The following is a 21491-nucleotide window of genomic DNA, read 5'->3' as shown; positions in this document are numbered from 1 at the left end:
CCAGGATCCACCATCAATTCCTGAATGCTACACTGACCGCATATATTTTCCCCATACTCCTGAGAATAGGGTCAGAAATATGCAGGAGTTCTACTCTGTAGCACACTACCCTGAAGTACTGTGTGCCATAGATTGCACACATATAGAAATTAAGGCACCACCTGGGGAACAGGGAAAGCTCTACATTAATAAAAAGGCTTTCACTCTATTAACTGCCAAGTCATGTATAATGCCAAGGGAATAATTTTGAGCATGTGTGCTGGCAAGCCTGGCAGTTACCATGAATGATGTATCTGGCACACCTACCAACTGTATCAAATGTTTGCTGGGATGGTATCAAAGGGTCATTTACTGGGGAACTGTGACTGATGGCACCCATCAGAAATGCACATGTTTGCTGTAAAATGCCATAATGAGTCACACACTCAAACCCGAAATATCATAGAGCATGTGTTTGGACTGCTGAAGTCACAATTCTGGTGCTGAGATACATCTGGGGAAAGTCTTGCAGTATAATCCATGCACATGTACTGAAATATTCACAGTAGTGCCATGCTACACAACATCATCCTGAGAAAGCAGCTTCAGCAGGATCAGCAAAGGGAAGGAGCACAAAATCAACCACCAATGGCAGTGTCAACACAGCCACATGAAGGTGAGGAGTCAGGGGGAACCAGTAGCTGCAGTAGGTGTAGGCAGACATAGGCATGCTCAATATGCCCTCCCATTGGCTAAGAGACAACGCATAGCACACTCACTCACCAACTAAGGGCCTAAACCCTTCCTCCTATGCACATACTTATAGTAATATTGATGCCAGGCAGCTCTCAAAACCTTTACCCGCATATGTATTGGTTTGTGTACTGCTTGCATCAGAAAGAGTCAGCCATGAACTAAAAGTGTTGCAACTGCTGCATTTGCAAGGTAAGTACTGAACCTGGAGTGTATTGTGTAATAATACGAATGAGTGGCATATCCTTGCATTTCGATACTTAGTAGTATAAGCAAGTAAAAGGTGGGAGATTTGTACAGAAATGACCTTAGCATTTGACAGCAGAGACTTATTTGACTTATATGTGTCCATTATTAAGTAGCAGGCCTCAGGCATGAAAGATTGACACAGTCATACCTCTCAAAAGTAGTGATGGTTACTACATGCCCTCAGTTTAGCACCATATGTTTGTACTGGAAAATCATTAAAGAGAGAAGTTGGAAAGTACTGGTACACAATGCAGTTTCAAACATCACAGCCCTCACAAGATCATTCTAAATAAAGTTGCAAAATTATGATGCTATCAACCGTCCAACTTTCTAAGTCCAAGATAAGCCAAAAGTGCAATTACTGATTCAACATCATAAATGCAGATATGCTAAGTGATAAGTTAGTTATGCACCCTGAGAATCAGACAGAAAGCTTATGTATCCCTGAATCCAAAAGATATAAAACAGGTATATGGCACAGTTATCTCACTTGCACTGGGTGTTTTGTGTGTGTGTGTGTGGGGGGGGGGGGGGGGCAGGAAGCCTAGGCTGACACAAAAAGTCAGTGAGTGCAAGTAAGAAAGAGAAGCAGACTTACAAATGGCCAGTGAGTAAAAAGGAGTTTTAAGATGCACAGCTGAACCATGTAACTGTTATGTATGTGTCTGTAGTGGTCCTCCAGGTGAAATGGTTGTATGACTATCTGCATAAACACAGCCAAGCTCTGCACTAGCTCTCTGTCTTCGTATGTTGGACAGGTGTGAGCTGTGCAAAGTAGAGGTGACAGTACATTGTTGTCATCCCAGATCACAAGATCACAAGAGCTGGTTCTGCCAGGAGTTGTACTGGCACATCCATGCCAACCATCAGATGCAGTGCTGCCACCTGAACATGACTGAGGTCTGCTGGATGAGTTCCCTTCATGATGATGCCAAGGACCATGATCCCATGGCCTGCCATGTCTGGGTGTAGACAGCATACCCACTGATTGAGCAGTGGAAGTTCTGCCACTATGGGAGTATGATCAGACAGGCAACATTCGCTAATAGCAGATGATGTGACTGACCTATGCCCATGAGGATGTTGTTCCATCCCAGCAGATGTTTCATCACAAACACCACTCATTCCATCATGGACAACCCTCATTCCAATGTGTCAGTCATCCAATCCATTGAATCAGCAACATGGAGGCAGTCATGCATGTCAGCCTGTGCCACATCTACAACTCTAAGCATTTCTCTAGAGCACCTATGAGAATATGCTTGTGCCTCAATGATGGCCATAATCATACACTGACATGGGAAGAGGCACCTTGATCGGGTGGCGATTGGACAGCAGGTCTCCTCTGAGCATGCCTAACAGCCCTCCTAGGTGCACCTCACCCAAATGTTGGCTATGGCCAGAGTCAACAGGCACTAAAGCCACAGCAACTACACTTCTCTGATCAATTGCATCATCCTCCACCTGTTCAATAGCTGAGGGGTCATTGGAATAATTAGTCAATGGACTACTGGCTGTGTCTGATGGAATTGCAGGGGATAGCTATATGTCAACCTCACTGTCAAATTCAACCTCTGCACCCTCTGACTGTGCCGATGTTTGGCCATCATCATCATCACAGTCTGCTAATATACTGATATCAGGTGGTAGATGTCCACACTTCAGCTGTCAGGATCACCTGGGATAATAAGTGATAAACACAGGAACAATTAATACCTAAACTATTATACTCCAATATATGCTAACAAAGCAACAGTGCTGCCAGTATCAGACAGTACAGCAATACACACAACAGTCCTGATACCAACATCACACAATAAGATATTTCTTTGAATTGCTCATCAGTACTGACATAAAAATGTTTGGCTTATCGACTTCAGCAAGCCTGATGATCCTGGAAGAAGTAAATCAAAAGGTAAGGACAACATCATCACAATTAAAACTAACACAGGGGTAATACTTTTACCCCTTTGTATGTCCATTGACTATACTTTCAACAAGGACTTCGATGATAACTCCAACCAAAGCTAATCAATCAAAATGTGTTATTAACTGTAGCAATATTCAATCCCCCAAAAAACATACATTTTTGTGAAACAGAAGTAACAAATTGATTTAAATTGCTTTGCTATACAACAGTATTCAACAACTGAGATACAAAAGCCTACCTGGAAGCTCCTCCTGGGACATGTTTGTTGTCCCTGAAACAGTCGCACCGATGTGGAGGAAATGCTGTTCTGAACTTTCCTGGGAGCTGTCTAGATCACTGAAAGTGGAAAGGAACTCTTCATTTGGTGTTAGCACTAGCTATGTAGCAGGCCACCCTGTGCCCTTATGATCAAGGCATACTGCAGCTGTTGTCCTCGTTGCAGATGTGATCATGCTAATGACCCTATGGTGCACCTGCTCATACATCCTGCCATGACCCATCACAAAATTAACATCCTTGACAATCTGCTGACAAATCTGCATTCTTCGTAACATATCCCCCATCCCCTTTCAAGCAGGAAGTCATCATGATGCCTAAAGGCATCAACAATAACCTAATTCTCAGCATCAGTGAAAGGGGTCTCTAAGGATTGACATGCATGGGTGGCATAGTCCTAGGTACCCTAAAAGACAACAGAAGGATAATACATATAAGTATCACATAGCTACAAAATAACTGTTCCCAGATAAAACAGAAAAGGTTGTATCTCAGTATTACTCACTGGAAAAACAAAACAGTTTAGAGATTTGAAATATGAACAACAGGATAGATGTAAAAAAGGAGAGAAACAATAGCAGAATATCCTTGTTTGTGCCATAACAGAAATGCAGCTCCCCCCCAGAAAGAACAAGTAAATGACACACTTTCCTAAAATAACATCTTTGAAATACTAAAAGCCCTATCAAATGAACTGTCCCAGAAACACATCTACAGATTTATCACAGAACATTCCATTTTAAGGTGTTGGCAGTCATGTACACACATGTGTAATGCCTTGACAAACATGCATATGACATCAGTATACTTCTAACTAATGCATACAGATAAAAGTTTAAAAGTCTTTGCTTCACATTTTTCTTAATTATATTCCAGCATATGCAGTATATAGCTGACAAAATACAAATGTAGATTCTCAAGTTCAGTAATCCTCTGTGTAGATATATCCCAAAGTAATATACTATGTTCTGTGTTTTCCATATAAACAAGCCTCCTAACCTTCAGTTTTCCTACCTACATGGTTGCCTTTTTATATGGCATAGATTCTGATCTGTTAGCATAGTGAAGATGCAAATTAGATGCAAATGGATTAGAATTGCTGAAGCCCAAATACTTGGATCAGTGTATCAGATGTAAACATAGTGCAGGCACTCCTTCAGTCTTTGTTTTTAATGGATTGCAGCAGCAAATGATTACTTGCTGGGAGATGGAAAACACAACAGCACTGCAGGCTATTCTACATCCAGTGGGTGTTTCAGGTTGGACTTACAACGCATTAGATGTAAGGTTGGAAATGTAAGTAAGCATGATACAACTTACAGGTTGTCTTCATTAACATCCAACCTCCCCTTCATTTGATGGTAACTACATATCATATTTCCATTTAATATCCTCACACATTTTAAGGCCAATGATATAGAATGGCTTACAGACTGCATGTCTCAGATTACTGGTCAGATATTAGAAGAATGACCAAAAAACACAGAGAGGTAAGACAGAGTTGTATATTTGCAAACAATAATCATAACTGGCTGTATGATGAATTAGTGCACAACATACAAAAATTATAAATGTACAAATAGTTATAAGGTTTCATATAACTGCAAATGATGTTGCAGTTGGTTGTATGCTGGATGATTTCAGTGCATTGCTGCAAAGTTTCTTGTGTGGCAAAGAGGCATAACTCACCCTTCCTGTGTTCTGAAGGTTCATTGGAGTGAGAGTTCAAATCCAGATCTATGTATAAATATCTCATGTGAACCAACATTTTCTAGTGTGTATATCACAGACTGATTTTCCTTATGTTAAATACTTGTCCATTCTTTTCTTTTTTTTCTTTTCTTTCTTGTTTTAGTATTAATTTATTTACTTTTGTGGGGGGTAGTGTTTGCATGATGTGGCACATAGCGCAATCATGGGAAATGGAGGATATGAATGTCATGTTTAGCTATGCTTATCTCATATGTCCGAAGTGCGACAGTGCACAAACTAGACAACTGGCTCACACAAGAAGCAGGCAGAATACCTGCATACAAGACTGAGACAACAAATAATTGAAACCAGATACAGTCAGGGAATTCTGCTGGGTATGGAGCAAACCCACTAAGCAGTATTGCTCGGTAGTTAACAGAGAGACATTAATATTGGTTCATAAATTAGGGAATCCCATGTAACTTGTCCTGTGGCAGCAGGTGTAAGTGTAGAGCTGTAGTACAGATGATCCTTGGTTCTAATACAGGGTATGCCACTTTTTCTCTTACTGTTGTGAATAAGCAGTTTAAAGTAATCAACTGAAAAATCAACAAGTATTATTTCACCATTCTTGTGGCAACAGGTGTAAGTAAAGGACTGACATACACATGGTCCTGAGTTGTAACATACAATGTTCCATACACTTTGATAGTTGTTCCACTTCCTACTATAATCATTTGCACTTATAACACTTTAGTTAGTGGAGCTGATATAAATTATATGTATGAGGGATGAGACACCATTATTGTGTTTTCAGATGTATGGGTGAAGGTATACTGTGTACTATAGTTCTGTAAGTATATTTCTGCTATCTGGACTTGCATGGGCTCCACAATTGCCTGAAACACATACACAGCTGGTTCTGTATCCAATGACCTTGTCAGGTCACACACATACACATGTAACAGCTCACGTCTCCTGTATCGATATGATTCCTGACTATATCTGAGGAGCACTTCTTCTGTAGCAAAGATGTAAAATCATCACAGTGGAAGAAATATTTTGTATGTTATGCATAGGTTTGAATCCTGCAGTGTAAAAGTTTATTTTTTCCAGTGTATAAAGGCAAAAACAAATGTGTCAGGTCAGTACATTTACATCTCCAGTGCATGTCTGCAAGCCTAATTCACCCAACAGCTGCCTTTCAATTTCCAATATATATATTTCCAGGCTACATCATTACACACCTTTCAAACTAAGGCCAACTGTCAGATTAACCTTCCAATTGTACTTATTTAATTCCTCACAGCTTGGCACCACTGTTGTCCTCTTAACATTGTACAAACGTGTTGCTCAGGTTTGCACACTACCAGTAAATGTGATAACTGGAATTAATGGTAAAGCATCAGTCTCCATTGCTCTAGTTCAGCTGGTAGACATGCCTGGTGTTAGTGGAGAAGGTACCAGGTTTAAGGCACAGATGTCAGGTGTCCAGGAGTCCAGAATATTTATGGATTTCTGGTAAAGCACCACAGCCAAAGTCATCTGGAGGGAAGGAACTATTCTGGCTCCAGTACAAGTCTGAGGGGTTGAATAGTTTGGCCCAGGCTGCATCCAGAGCCATTGGTATCCCACACACTGGAGAGCAATGTAGGTATCACTTTAATAACCAACACAGCAGGAGAAAAAGGGATACTCTCAACCATTGGTTGGAGGAATTTGAGACTGCAGACATCCCACAGCTGTGTTTGTATGAAATTAAGAGAGTACTTGTAAGACTTAGAAAGTTTAGTATGGGCAAAACTGATATGCATAATGCTCTTCAGTTCTTTTCTGTTTCCCCAGATGCCAGTGCACATCAGTTCAATAGGCTAACTCATGTCACTTGGTTGGAGAGACTGAGGGAAGCAAGTGATATTTATGCAGCAGAAGAGAAGTGTTATTGCAGCATTAAAAGTTAAAGATAGCTTTGTCAGTATTTTATAGAGTTGTATCAAATTCAGCATGCATATCACAACTGTAAAAGCAAGTATGCATGCATTAGTCTGTAGCACAAGCCAATTTTAAGAGTCCAGTATTAGACTGTAGTCACAGATTGTGGGTTCAAATACTATAATTTGCAAAATTACAATACTGTTATTTCTTCAATAATAGTTACATTAAATTAAAAATTCTGTAACAGTAGCACTAATTTGCTGCTGTAAACTGTAATCTATATATTGGAGCACACATATGTGTAATATATGTATGCGCATTTCAAGGATTACTTTCAGCAATCAGTAGTATTATGTGCATCTGTTAGGATGATATACTTAAATGAAATCCTTCAGATAAAAGAGTTGTATAATTGTATTAATGCATTGTATGTCACATCTGATGGTACTAACTTTTCCTTTTTTTCCTCTCACTCCAACCCTTATCTCTCTTTTTTATTATCTGTTATGTATCATCAGAAGGTCTCCATGTCATCCATGTGTATTACATGACTAATTGCTACATAGCACAGTAAGGTAGGCCAGCCCCAGTTGATCAGCCTGCCCCTGCTACACCGATTCCATCACTGATGCCCAGTATGTCTGGGAAACAACCTGACTACACTACCTGAACCCACAGGGTAGTATTGCCCAGGAAGCTGGTGCAGTGGTACCCTCTGGGAATAGTGGCAGACATGGTAATTTTATCACCTGCAGCTAGTTGCCAGAGATGGTGCATAGCTTTGTGTGCTGCATCATTGGTGTACTCTTAAGCTGAATGGAGAGGCTGCTCTCCCTCATGATCCATGGGAGTAGGATGAGACATCAAGTACTCCTGTCAGCAGCAGAGTAAGGTGAGTGTGATGACAGTCCAGTGGGAGAGAACTCGAGTCTCACTGTCTCCAAGCTTGACGAGCATGAGCCTGTGTTGTCCCCCCCCCACCTCACCCCAATCATGGTGTCCTCCAACCTTTTGTGTCCATCACTGTTCCTATCTCTTGTCTTGTTTGTCTTGTATGTTTGCATTTTCTTCCTCACCTAACAAACTTGACCCAGACATACTTATGTCCCTTTCCCTACATTCATCTCTTACTGAAACAGAAAAGAATGGGCACGTGTCTCACAAAAATAAAAAATGACCCCAAACATAGCTCTCCATTTCACACATGTGCCTTCTTGACACACTTGATTTGGTCCAATTGGTTATACAATATCACTGTATTGTGGTCACCCTTCTTTGTGGAGGTGACAGTCCAAATTCAGTTAATATTCTGCACATATTTTCAGTTTAGACTGTTAAAAGAGAGGGATAGGTAAGGTTCGTACCCACCTCCTGCCTGCACATTGCTGTACTGCTTTCCCTTTGTTCTCCCTCCTGCTTGCTCCCTATTTCACTACTTTCCTATCTACCCCATTTTAACATCTTTAATCTGGTCAAAAAATAGAATCATGCACAACACACATAAGTAACAGAAAAAAGCAAAGGATCCCTTCAATTTTGTGCTCTGTGATTGCACAGAGGTGTGCATTGTACACCAATGTGCAGTGATGGTAAGCAGTGACAAAACAGTGTGGCTATCTATATGCAATGCTGCTTAACTCTGCTGCACTATGCCAACACATAGTGATACATGTACTATAAAGAATTCATGTCATTGCATTATCATTGTTTATTTAAAAATATTTAAAAGCATTGGATACACCTTGATTCGAACCCAGTACCATCTGGGCTCAAAAAGAAATGTGTCAATGCATTTACACCTGCTGCCACAAAGTTAGCTAAGCAACAGGTGTGTTTCATAGACTCAGTACTAACTCTCAGACTTTAGCAATGCAGCTGACATTTGCACACTGCTTAGCTATGCAGAAACATTGATAGTAATGGAAATATGTATCTCACATGCCCAAACACTTTGCCAACCATTCTGCAAACCCACTGCCTGCTGTACTATGGAAAAGTAAATATTATTATGTATTATTGATGATTAGTGTCCATTTTCTGTCTATGATATGAAATGAAATGTGGAAACATCACAAACAGAAGGCCCTATCTATCAGTATGTCACATATTTACAATACAGCCATGCGTTGCCTCCCTCCAAGCACTGCAACCCTGGGGACTCAGTACTTTTTTCACACATATATCACCTACACCACAGAAATTAATATCAAATAGTGTGTGACATGCAATGAATATATCAATCTGGTAACATGCAGAACTAGAACTATTGACCATAAGTCTAAAAAGCCTTATCTGCAAGGCTATGGAAGAAATCAGTATGGACCTTATCCACAGAGACATGGGTAACCTTCAACACACTTGCCCTGATGCATTTTGGTTTTGTCAAGGGTAGATCTTGCTTATTAAACCTAGTGGACATATTTGATACTGACTGCAAAGAACTGGATGAGCGATAACAGGACATACTGCCTATGATGCATTATCCAAGGCCTTTGACACTATTCCTCATTCATGTATCATAGAGAAAATTTGCCATCTGGGAATTAACCCATACTAGATGGATAGCCAAATGGCTCACCAACAGAACTACACCGTCAAAATTGGGGATTGCACCTCCACCACTTACAGGGAAAACCACATGGATCTGTGCTGGGCACTGAACTGTTTAGAAACTATTTATCTGAAGCCCAGGCAAAGGTAGATGGCCTGTGGTTTACCAAGTCTGCAGATGACTGCCAACTGAACACAGTCATATAGAGTCCTCCAATGATGGTAAAATATTACAGAAGGGCCTGACACAGACAAATGAATTATGCCAAACTCACAGACTGAACCTTTAAGCAAACAATGCCTCATTGTCCCCTTTGGCAGTGAAGTACCCCTGCTAATTATGATAAACATAGCACCCTCTAAGCTCCAACACAGTATTGTGTGACTTGCGAACATGTGTCGATGGCAATCTACACTTCAATCACTATGTGTCTATAGTGGTAAGACACACGCTGTACACTGTGCACCTCATAAATAAGGCCATCACATCCAAGCTCAAGAAGGTCACAGCTCTATTGCACTCTATCCTTATCAAACCACTAATTCAGTACAATGCTCCCTTCTGTCTGTACCTCACAAGATACCTACACCAACTGGAGAAAACACAGAGGCTTGTGACTGGGAGAAACCAGGGTCTCCAAAATATGAAATACATGGAAAGGCTGAAAGACCTGTCACTGTACTCAGTATCATGCAGGCTGATGAGAAGTGACCTTTATCTGGCCTACAGAGCAGTCTCTGACTCTGCCCTACTGGAAATGTTGATGTCTGCAAATCAAATGTGACAAGAATAACTTGCTCCAAGGATCTCAACCTAGCCTGTGACATGAACAGAACATCCTGGGGACAAAGATATATATCCCAGCAATTAACACTCCTTTGTAATAAGCTCCCACTGCATGTGAAGCAATGCTCCTCAATGACCCTATTCTAGCACAACCTTGACAACTGGATGGGTGATTGCAAATTCACCTCTGGGTGGCACCTATGTCCCTCATGGACAGGGCCAGTCAATGCTGATCACAAAATTGTTCTATCAACAACAACCTTTTAACTATGTTCATTAAGGGTACTTGTGTTTTTCACAGCTTGGCTTGTAAATGCCCTAGGGCCATTAGACTAGTAACTTCCTTTGCATCTATGAAGCTATGGACCTATGCAGGCCTCCTAACATCTTCTCTCCAACATAGCCTGCTGATGTCATCCACTATAAGTTGACCTGCAGTCTTGTAACAGTCAGACTTGTGTTGTGGTGCTTGTGTAAAATTCTGTAGTCTGTGTACTTAGGTAGGTAGGGGTTTGATTCTCACTGCAGTCAGCTGAGTGTGTTTATTTTTTATTCTGTTCTTTACTTGAATTACAGAGTGCATTTTACACCAACATATGGGGTACTGTTATTACCATATTCTCCTCAAGAGACACTGGTGATGTAATCAGCTATATCTGATTTCTGGATATGCATTATTCCCTCACTGGCAGGGTCAGACGCTGGCCTGGATGCCATGCAAAGGTCACCTCATCCTATACAATACTAATTACAGTGACATGGCTTTCAGTCTATCCACATACATCATGGCATAGTTTGTAGGCACTGTTTTTTTCTTGATGAAAAACCCATGTGGTGCCTCCAGCTGCTGCATGTGTCTGGTAAAGTACATGCAAAATAGAGCATTATACTCTATTAGTGTTCTGATGAAGTTTGAGTACAGTGTTGTCATAGAATCCTAAGATCTGAATATGATGGCATGACTTATGATGTGCACAATAAAGCCTTTCAATACCAGTGTGGGCACTTTTTGGTTGAAATTCAGATTGCTATCTACATGTGTTCACAGTGCTTGCTTCGCTAGGTTTCAGCAAACAGGACTGTTGTCAATGCTGTAATTTGCATGAAATTCCACTTTTCAGAAGGACAACATAAAGACACTTTTCTGCATTTATTTGTAGATCATGTGGCTTTGTCACCAATCATTTGTTGTGTTAGCTCCTCTTGTAGTATGTTATTGGTGGACTCAGTGATTGCATCCAATATACAAGGATCAGCAAACTTCGTAAGCCAAAGGCCATACACTTTAGTCTGAACTGTTGAGAAATAGATTCCAAACAGTAAGTGACCAAGCACAGATCCCTGGGGTTTGACAATGGTGGCACCTCTACTGGTACAGGTTGATTCACCAACTTTCATAGTATGTGTTCTGTCAGTGACCGAATTATTCAACCATCTAGTGATGAAAGGGTTAATCCTCAGCTAGGAGAGTTTTTCACTGATACCTGCATGGGGGATTGTGTGAAAAACCTAGGCCAGATCAAGATAGGCAGTATGCACTGTTTTACCTTCATCAAGGCCTATCACACAGAATCAATGGGCTGTGACACCATCACAGATCTCCTGTCACATGACTCAGCACATAGACATTCCTGATATGGTTGAATACACACTTCAGCACACCCTCCACACTGGCTTTGTCCCTGTAGAAAGGTGTACATCAACATTCATCCATCTGAGTTGGGGTGACAGCACCTGATGCATGCATGTATAGACACATCCTGACTCTCCTCAATTATGAGGTAGACCAACATGTCATCATGACCTTTTCTAAATGGACACTAATAATATCCCAGTTGTGTGCAGCAGACCTGTGTGAGTTGTTAATGCTATATAATGTCTGTTGCATCTGATAAATGTCCTAAAGGAGGTCATTGATGGCATGCATGATAACAACACTATCACCCTGTGGAACCTGACCAGGCCAAGGCATGTGACACAAATCCACACTGAGGTATTCAATAAACACTTACAAATGTGGCCAGAAACAGCTATATCACCAAGTGTGTAGAACAGTGTATCACATATCTGGCATCTCTCTATGTTGAAATGTGTGAAGTGACCTATAGCTCAGGTCCAGTGATCAGGTCCATACATTAGAGATGTCTGCTAGCCCTTTCATATCAATTATTTAAGTGATGGATATCATGGATGACATACACATCCTGTGTCCAACCAGCTTCCTGAAGGACTCATTGACTCCAACTGTGATATTAGTATAATATAGACAGTATCAACATATACCAAAGACTGCTGCCACAGCCATGACAACACCTGCAATGACACAAAAACATGGAGGTTTTGTTATGTCAGAAAAATAAACAGACAACCCAAGTATAAAGTAGATTTCACACCCTATAATCAGACCAGTAGGTATGTGACCTGTGTCCTGGGGTAGATGGTAAGTGAAACATCCACTGTTATGTTGTCACAGTGTTGATTACTCCCTTGTATGTAACACAAGTGCTAAGTATGTGAATGACATCCACATCAGAAGCCATAACACCTCCATAGTTCCCAGCTTTCATCACACCAATAACTGGGTACAATGCACTTTTCTTCACTGATGTGTAACTAAAGTGTACCACCTTTGTCACAGTGAGCAGTCACACAACTTATTGGCCATATGTAGGTATTATCTTTGTGGCATAAACATGACTGTCTGATGGTGTGGAACATCCATCAAGTTATTACACCAGAAGCATGTGTGCTGCCTGTTCTGGTGATGCATACACTACATACATAGGTGTTTGACAACATTAATGGAATGGATATTATTCATGACAGTGTGGATTGTGCCATATAAATATGCCATGCACACCAATCAATTAGCCTGCATTGCTCATAATTCACATAGAGGAATAGCACTGTCCCTCCTAACACCTACAGAAGATGTTAAAGTGCCAGGACAGTCTGCATGATTACCCTCATAGAGTGTGGATGTATCATAATATAATAGTTGTACAAGTATGTTTGTGCATAATCATCTCTAATCACTCTAAATCATATTTCTTATGTGAGAGACATAGGATTACTGATGGTAGCATTCTAATATTTTCCATGATTGTGGTGGATCTTTTAATGCTGTCCATGAGCCTTTACTTGTGTCCTACTTGCTGGAGACATTTGCTGAGATTACACTCATATTCAGGCAAATCAGTTTGCACAGCTTCACAATATGCATCTTACCCCAGTTGTATGTCAGATCCCTGATAGATGTCCTCTGCATTATTCATGCAAGGATGCTCATGTCACAGAGACATCCTCCCCATTATGTCACCTTGTGTGACAGTCACATAATGCACATTTTCACTGTGCAGTCCCTACTGTACCATATATATATATATATATATATATATATATATATATATATATATATATATATATATGTGTATATATATATGTATATATATTCGATTTATGTTGCTGCTACAACCGTCTTCCATTGACATGCTATCATCTGCTGTACATTAGGTTGTTTCACCTGTCCTTTTTCCCTGTGTTCATTCCTGAAATGTATCTGTATGTCCCTATTCAAAATACACATTTCCCTGAGTGTTTATTTTACATGGCAGTCTATTTACAGTTGCAGATCATTTAGACAGCTTCAGTACAGAATGCCAGGAATGGGGTATCACAGTACTCTGTGCTGTAGAGACCCTGTTCTGTATTGTGTTTGGACCATATACTTAGCATTCATACCTCTCAACTGTCCAGATTTAAACAGAAAGTCCAAATATGTTCTTTATCAAATTTGTTGGCTTTCTGCCATATCACTGCAACGTTCTCAAGACTGAAATGACTCTGTGTTGCATACAGTTGAGTTTCATACATCAAATCCTTCAGAACATGTATCTTAACACAACTCTCTTGTTATTCAAACACATTTCTATTGGGAAAATATGTCAAATATGTCCCTCCTTCTGGGTCATTTCCCCCCCCCCATTATGTTGTTCATTGTCTAGATGTCTTGCACTAAGAGATTGAGAGCTATCTGTGAAGCCCTAGTGATCATTGTGGAATTCCCCACAGAGCAGTGGACTATCAGTGTTCTGATTTAAACAGGAGTGCTATCCTTGTTCACTTACACAGTTTCCTGGCCACTAACACTGTTTCCAACCATGAAACCTTGCTTAAACAAGGTGTGCGGCATGAAAATGCATTGAGCGCTACTGTTCTTCACGCACCACCATGCACACATATAATAGTCTTTGCATGGTGGTGCGTGATAATAATACCCTGGGACAATATCCCCAGGATTCAATAAACTCCATGTAGGCTAGGGTGTATACCAACAGTGGACTACATCTGACTTATTTGCTTGCTAGAAAAAGTAATCATCACATGTAGAAACTTCAACAGATTTCTGTGTTTTCTTCACAAATATGTAAGTGTTAGAAATATATGTACAACCATGATAAAGGTAAAGAACAAGAAACAATCCAATGAGCTCCAGAATGCTGACTTTCTCTAACCATCATATGTTTTTTGGCTGAATCGTGTTAATGAATCATTCCCTTGAAGTAATCCTGTAGCTTTTTGCTTTCCTAGATATTAATAAAGCACTTATAGAAGCCCAGCAGGCTGTAAGGCATGTATTAACCACATAAACATTCATACCTATATCCTCCATTTCCATTGTAGTATGTAAGTAAAGATTAGTTTGTGAACACCTTCATAATAATAGTGAAAATGTGTTGTCACTTAATGCATTTACTTCATCTGAAGCACACTCACCATAGTATTACAAAAGGCAGTTTACCACTCCTATGATAAGGTCATGTCACTCTGCAAAATAAGAGGTACACAATAGAATGTTAATTACAATAATATAATCCTGTTAGGCTTCTGGCATGTATCTAGTTATTTTGTTTAGTAATAATCAGACAAGAAATATAGGTTTTGACCATGCCATGGACAGGATACTTCAATCAACTATGACAATGTTAATTAAAATTCTAATTCAAATAAACAAGTGAATGCATACAAGACCATGTTCCTCAGCCAAAAGCATTTGACATAATATTCCATTTCATTATTAGCCAAAAGCAGACAGGTGGAAAATCCAGAGCTTATCTAAACAATCATGTGGTGGTTTTGTGATTTACTGCACAGTTGCCTGGTAGAACAATATTTATTTTGATTTAAATTTTATTTTTACCACTGTTTTGCACAGTTTGTAGGAAGAAACGGTTAACTTGTAGACAATAAGATTGACTTTGATTTATATTCTGTTGCTTTAGCTCTAAATTTCACTAATTGTTGTTAGAGAGGGACATATTTTAGACAGGCAAATGCTTGCATCCCAAGGGGGCCTAGTCAGCTATAAATTCATGCAAACTGCAGAGAGGGCAATCCAGAGCATATCTGAAATGATCCTGTGTTGGTTTGTAATTTATTTTATTATTAATTATTTATTTATTTTACTTTTGTTGACCAGGTTTGTCTGACTCGGCTGATAGCCCTTTTCAGCAGAGGCCCGTGGAGAAAAGCTCCACAAAATTACAATTAAATTATAAGTGAAAAATAATATTTTAAACAAATACTAACATTTTCAAGTTTTAACAGTAAAAGCATAAAAAATATTTGCAAACCTTAAGATGTCCTTAACTTAAGATAGGTACAATGACAGAATACAGAGTTAATAAGTACGGCCAGTATAGTTAGAGTTGGTGAAGACTTGACAGGTAGTATATAAGTAGAACTATTTAAGATTAAGTAACACGTAATTATCTAGATAGGATGACTAAGAGGGCTAACACATAACAGAAAATAGCAATGAGGGCAGAGAGCAAGCTACAAAGAGAAGAGACAGGTTATGGAGGGTGAGTGCAGTGACATGACCAGCAACCTTTTAGGTAGTCTTTGGTTGTTGTTGTTTGTCTTTCGGCTTTGATTGATTTGATCTGGTCCGCTAATGATTGGCAGTAGATTTTTACGAAACACCGAGGTGCCAGCTCGACGCCCAACCTTCAACGAAGGTATGCCCATTTATGCACGCATGTCTTTTGAATGCTACCCAACCACAGGGAGGACATGCAGACTCCACAGAGAAGGCACTCCCAAGCCCAGCCAAGAATCAAATGGAAGAACCTCTTGCTGTGAGGTAACAACGCTACCGCCGTACCACCACAGCATTACTGATTAAAATTCTTTGAGTTGTTTGAGTGTTCTGATTTCCAATTGGAGTTTGTTCCAAGAAATGGATATATGAAGACACAAACCAAACTTGGAAAATAACAAAAAAGTATGAACACAACCTGGATACACTCCAAAAGAATTATTTATTCACAAATAAAGTAAGCACTTTCGTAAAGGTTAGTACCTGTACTTCTTCAGATAAGTCTTAGAAGTACAGATACTATCCTGTACAAAAGAGCTTACTTTTTTTGTGAATAAATAATTATTTTTGGAGTGTATCCAGGTCATGTTCATACTTTTTTGTTATTGTTCCAAGAAATGGTAGGGTAATAGCTGTATAGGTTTTTATGAATTTTGCTCTTGGGTTTGAAGATTTGTAGTAAGTCTTGCTCTGAGCTACAGAGATTCCTATGAGTGTAGAGGGAGATTAGAGAGGACAAGTTGGGACAGAAAGATGGCTGGTACAAGACAGAGTGGATAAGCTAAAGCTCAGAGAGGAGTAGCAGATGGGGGAATTCTAGCCAGTTTAAGTGTTTTAAAGAGAGACAGTGATGAGATCTATAGCTTTGATTTGTAGCAAATCTGGCCACTTTGTTATAGGTAGTTTCAAGCTTAGTTAGGAGAGAGGTTTGGAGATTAGTGAGGATTTGAGAGCTGTACAATAGGCTTGGTAGGAGATAGGCATGAGAGAGGGAGACTTTAGCTTTGTTAGACAGGGATTTTTTATTTCTGTATAACAGGCCAAGTTTTTGATGAGTATTCTTGATGCGAGTTTTGACATGCAAATCAAATTTCAGTTGGTTATCTATTATGGCCCCTAGAACATTTGTGTTGGGTTTAATTATGATAGGTGTTTTATTTAGAGAATGGATAGCAAAAGTGGAATTAAGGTTGTTTAGGTTTTTGGGAAGAAAAAGTAAAGGGCTGGGCTTTTTAAGATTCAGAATTAGCTGGTTGTTAGAGAGCCAGGTTTCAACAGAGTTGAAGGATTTCTGAGTGATAGAATATAAGTCAGAGAGGGTGTTTGCAACTGTGATGACTGTAGAGTCATCAGCATATTAATCATTACTGTTAATAAGAGGTATGACCATAAGCAATAGTGAGCATAAGCTTGCAATATTAAAGAATTCCAGCTTTTGTATTACTTTCATAACTGTTATGGCCAGAATAATGACTTTATTCTATTTAATCAAATATTTAGTTGTATATTGTTTGTGTTATTTTTCCCATAGATGTTTGATTTAAAATCTTTTTGAATTATGTGGTAACTGATTTTAATTATCCTTTTCTTTTAGAATTATTTATTCATTTGCAGCTTAAAATGGATTCCTTAAATGAGTATGCCATTAATGTTTTACTAAAGTACAAGTATCTTGTATTGGTTTAATTTCTCCAAGTCTTTCACATTCCTAATACCATGGCAGGATTGGACCCCATTCCTAAGTCACTGAGTCAAAGTATGATTAAATTTTATGAAATTAGTATAGTTTCATTCTTTGATGGTAGCCAAACGTGCTCTTCGCAGCACCTGCAATGTGCCCCAAACTGACTCCTGCAAATCATATGAAGTTACTTGTATTGGTAGCATATCTAAATATGAATGTTTTTTTTTTATGACACAGATTGCTCCTACTATTATTGGAACAGTCTGGGTATCCTTCTTCCACATTGTCCTCATTTCTGCTCACAGATCCCAGTATTTTATGACTTTGTGTTTCTCTATACATAAGACATCGCAATCACTGGTAGTAGTAGTTTCATTGATCAATGCTACTTTTGTCTTTTTTTCATGAACTATTAAATCTGATTTTCTCACATTTATTTTTTTAATTGTTGGTAATTGGTGATCCAGTGTATTGTATCTTGTACAGTGTACTAAATGCTATGTATATTTAAAGGCCGCACCTGATAACACTGGTGATCTGTGTTCCTCATGTCAAAAGTTGGATGATTTGCTTACCATTATTATTAGTGAAGCTAGACGCTAGACTTACTGATGACAATTGCACTTGCGGATCTGCCACAGCTTACAGACCTGTTGTTACATGTATTAATGACTGGGCTGATGAGATAATTAATATCAGGCAAAGAGCAAATAGAACAAATTTAGGAAGGAAAGTACCTATTGTCAGTAAAGATCACTCAGCCACTATTGAACAAAATAATATCCCTAACAACTTTGGAATTCTGAATACAAGTATTCAGCAATCTGAGGAATCAGAGCATATAAAGCAAAGATAATATGGACTAAAAAAGACACTGTTTTGTTATGCAACACACAGATTACAGGGAATGATAACATTTTTCTACCAGAGCTCCTTCAGTCTACAGAACAAAGGCATCAGTTTTCCAAAAGAGAATGGAGGAAAAAGAGGAAAGGTGCAGGCGAAATGGACGAAAGCAAAAGTGAACATGGAAGGATTGAAGAACATTACTGTATGAAAAAAAAGAAAAGAAAGATAGAATTTGACAACATGGTTCTGCCTGTGGATTTACAATGCCAGCTGGATGAGAACTGTATGCTTGCAAATGTAATGAGCTTTGAAAACAGTGGGATTAATAAGACTAATTGTGATGAAGATCATTCCTTTGTAACTTACTTGTGCAAATTAAGAATGGAACACTGACAAAAATTGTCATATCAGCATGCATGTCAGAGGGATGACAATTAAATGAGTTTGTTAAATGTGATCAGTCCTACACCAGTGTTCTGTGGTCAAGAACAGATTCTTTGTATGTCTGTACACATAGCATCCAAGAACTGCAGCATGCACATGTACACCACATTACTCCATGCATGTGTCAAAGCAGCATTCTTACCATTACATTGGCAGAGCAAATGTTTACTTTTAGAAAATCCAAAACTATGTTCACATACGTTTGTGTAACATATCAAAAGATAACACTGACATGATGTAATGGTTGTTGTATGATGACAGTATGTTCACACAAAATGAAACCCTGTGCTACAACTGAATATCAACTTCTCCAAATAACAAAATGGTTATTACTCACATTCATCACAGTGGAACTGTTATCACATCTCTTGAACTCCACCTATGTGAAATCATTCAATCAACTGTACTTTATTTGCCCATAATTTTTATCTGCTAAAATTGCTGGGGTAGGCCTCTGTCACTCTATACATTCAAAGTATAATTGGGGGAGGATGATTTTCCCACAGAACAGTTAAGAACAGAAATGTTTACAGTCACATGACGCTGCTTTAGAACACTTACCTAAGTCCTGAGAAAATCAACACCATTGTGGGTCAATAAATGTGCCATGATATAAGTGCTTCATCAATTGTCATATGTGTGGTTATGTGAAAGCCTTACATTATGTGTATGAATCAAGGAATATGTGTCCCTGTAATTATCTAGAAAGAATTTTGCTGTATGTCAGATAATATTGCCTGATATTAGGTACATCCAAACACACCTGTAGCCCTCTGGTGTTGTCACTGTGACAGTAGAATGACAATTATGTCCATTGTGGATATAATCCCATATTGGAACACATGCCTTACTTAAGCAACAACACGCATTATATTGTCTCACATCATTAGTCTTGAGGAGCCTTTTCACTACAACTGTGATAGAATAACAATCTATTCAAATGACAGCATCAGTATGCAATATAGTCTTTCAAAAGGAAATGTAGAATAAACTCTTGTAACAGCAAACATCTACACATGAACATAGTACATAAAGTTGGCAAGAATGTTACCAACATGCACACTAATTGTAAGCAGTGACACTGGGATTTGAACTATACAGTTAGCATCACATGCTAATGAAGATTTGCTAAACATAAGGGCAACTATGGATTTATTTGACACCTGTGGCACTGCGCATTTCAATGCATGACTTCAACACTGTGTATGGCCTTCATGGTTCTGCTAAAAAGTGGTTGCATAGCACAAGCACACAGTATATAAATATTTGCAGACTGTTCTGCAGACTAAGAGAAAGAAACACAACCACAGATGACAGTCATTCCTGTATTTGAACACCCTACCTATGTACTGCAACAACTTACACACAAGTGTATTATATGCACATGCCAAAATTAGAAATCTGACTGCATATGAGTCATACTGCATCTTTGAAAGGAAGATATCAGCTGCTTCATGCAAAGGAGATGTGTGTGCAAAAATGAATTTTAAAGCTGTGTGGAATTCTAAATGTTTTCTATAGTAAGAGGTATAACACACTCTGACATCCATGCACATTCACAAGCATGTATTCAGGAAAATCTCACTGCTGCATTCAAATGCCCTATCATCTGACACAATCTACACACAAGTGCATTACATACATGTGCCACAGGAGAGGTCTGACTTTAGCTTTGTAAGAATGCATTATTGAAATGACCTTGTCAGTGTATTATAGACAATATGCATTTGTGGACAGAGTGAAAAGGGGATGTGGGACTGATCTGATCATGTACATACTTTTCAGAAGTGGAAGTCAAATGAGCATGCCTGCTGAACTAATTCAGCAGAATATTCAACAGACCCACCATTACACATATAAGTTGATTGCTGTGAGATTAGAACCCTCTACCTATCTAGTTATGCAATCCAGAAGACACAGTACTTAATGCAAGTACCACCACAGAAGTATAACTTGCCTAGTGTGAGAGTGCACTTTATACCAGGTTATATCAGTGTGGTTTTACAAAGAAGATTATGTTGGGAGTTGGTCTGACATTGATGTAGACTCACTCTGCAGTTTAAAATTAACTCCAAGCTACTACTGTATTTTGGACAGAAGTAGTTAAGATCATATCTTCTCAATGCCATAAACACATACACTCAAATTGACTGCTATGGGTTTAGAACCCCCTACCTATCTAGCTATGCAACCTGGAGGTCACAGTATTAACACAAGCACCACTGCAAAAGTGTGACTTAACCATTTGATAGTGCAGTGTAGATATGATTAGCAACTCATTTTGTGTCACAGAAGATATAATGATGCTGAAGATTTTGTGAAAATCCATATTTGTTGATATGACAGAGTAAGGTCAATGTTATGCTCAATAGCTGAGAGTGACGTGTACCTCCCTGTCTTGTGTATCTGAGACACACACTTGTGAAACACAGGATAGATAATGAATCATTCATGGAACATCAGGTTATGATAACAGTATGTA

This window comes from Protopterus annectens, chromosome 3.part0 (assembly GCF_019279795.1).
Source record: "Protopterus annectens isolate FY-2018-M chromosome 3.part0, PAN1.0, whole genome shotgun sequence".
NCBI classification, from domain to species: Eukaryota; Metazoa; Chordata; order Ceratodontiformes; family Protopteridae; genus Protopterus; species Protopterus annectens.
This window is presented reverse-complemented; position numbering follows the sequence as displayed.